Genomic DNA, 1,970 nt, shown 5'->3' with positions numbered 1-1,970 from the left:
ACTACAGACCATAGTCATTCTCCGACTGGTGCTATGTCTGTGAGTGTTAAAATCCACAAAGTTGTGCTTAGAAATAGTTCTTGATTTTCTCTCAACCCTTTTCTATCCATCCTTCATATGTATAGAGTTAGTCTAGTTCAACTTGATATAAATCACTAATTTAGGATCCCACTTTCCCTACCTGCTTTCTCCCTTCCTCTTTTCTTTCTTCATTCCCTCCTTCTTTCTTTCTTTGCCTAGACAGTTTGAATCTGGAGGAGCAGCAGTAGTGGTAGTAAGTAACCTCTCAGTTGGACAATTTGTGCCAGGATCTCCTTGTCTACTTCTTGTTACATCATGAAAAGCGGCATAAATTCATGGACTTTGGAGTCAGACATGTGTATTGAAATTTTAGCTCTGCCATTCACTAGTTGAGTGATCAGAGCATTGCCTAGACTGTCTTCTCTTCGAGTCTGACTTTTCTCATCTATGAAAAGGAGAAAGTGATACTTACCTACAATAAAAGACATGGTTTCTAGAAAGTGCCTGACTCTTTGTTCAGGCACTCAGTAGGTGTTAGTTCCACTCTCTCCCATTTATTATTATGCTTCCCTTGTTGCTCAGTTGGTAAAGAATCTGCCTACCATACTGGAGACCTGGGTTCAATTCCTTGGCTGGGAAGATCTCCTGGAGAAGGAAATGGCAACCCACTCCAGTATTCTTGCCTTGAGAATCCTATGGACAGAGGAACCTGGCAGGCTATAGTCCATGGGGTTGCAAGAGTTGGACACGACTTAGCGACTAAACTACCAAAGCTTATAGGCAATATTGATAAAATTATACTAAAAGTGACAGTTACAAGTGGATCCTTATCTCAGCAACTGGGGTTAGGCTTTACTTCTGTTAAAAAAAAACTCACATCCTTCTATTTGACTTGGTACCTGTGGCAGGCAGAATAATTGTCCTCCCAAAGATGTCCACATCCTGATCCTTAGAACCAATAAGTGTTTTATCTCACACAGCCAAACAGGCTTCACATTAAGTGAAGGATTTTGAGACAGGGATTATCTTGGATTATCCCAGAGAACTCAGTGCAATCACTGGAGTTCTTACAAGTGAGAGAGGAAGGCAGGAGAGAATCTGAGAAGATGTCAAGATGGAAGTAGAATTTAGTGTTACGTGATGCTGGCTTTAAAGATGGAAAGTGGCCAAGAAACTGGGCATAGAGGAAGCCTCTGGAATCTGGAAAACACAAGGAAAGGAATTTGCCCCTCAACACTCCACAGTCTTGCCAACGATGAGATTTCAGCTCAGTGATAACAATTGTGGACTTCTAACATCCAGACCTGTAAGATAGTAAATTTGTGTTGATTTTACACCACTGAGTTTGTGGTAGTTTGTTATACAGCAGTAGGAAATTAATATTGTGCTGTTTTCTGCTTGGTGTTCTTCCCAAGGCTCTGTTACTTGTAGGGTGTGCAGGACAAAGGTACTCACTGCAACTAAATTGGGCTCATTTGGAGACTTTTCTGTGGATGGAGTTAAGAAATATTTACACAAAATTCCTCTGAGTTCATGCCGATATTTCTCATCTAAATTCAGGATTATTGGCTGTTTAGGTGGTCTCTTTTTTCATCTGTATCAATATCAGAGATGGTAGAATAAGATATCATCATTACTCGTTTTGCTTTATCCCACATTACACATATAACAGTCTCAGAAAAATAGCAAGACTATTACCAACAACATGATTATTGGAAAGTTGAAAAAGAAAAAAGAAACCTTGTTGCATTTTTTTGTCCTTAGGATAAAATTTATGAGGGATGCATAGTCAGATTACTTTATTTTAAAATCACTTGGGATTACAAGCTTTAAAAAAATCAGTTTACATGTATAGAATGAAAATCATCATTCTTTTCCTCTGTTTACCAATCATGACCCCAAAATCTACCAGATAATTATTTTAATTTCTTTGGATAATGTTTTAGTCT

The sequence above is a fragment of the Odocoileus virginianus genome, chromosome 3 (genome assembly GCF_023699985.2).
Source record: "Odocoileus virginianus isolate 20LAN1187 ecotype Illinois chromosome 3, Ovbor_1.2, whole genome shotgun sequence".
Lineage (NCBI taxonomy): Eukaryota > Metazoa > Chordata > Mammalia > Artiodactyla > Cervidae > Odocoileus > Odocoileus virginianus.
The sequence above is the reverse complement of the archived record's forward strand: the minus strand, read 5'-3'. Positions refer to the sequence as shown.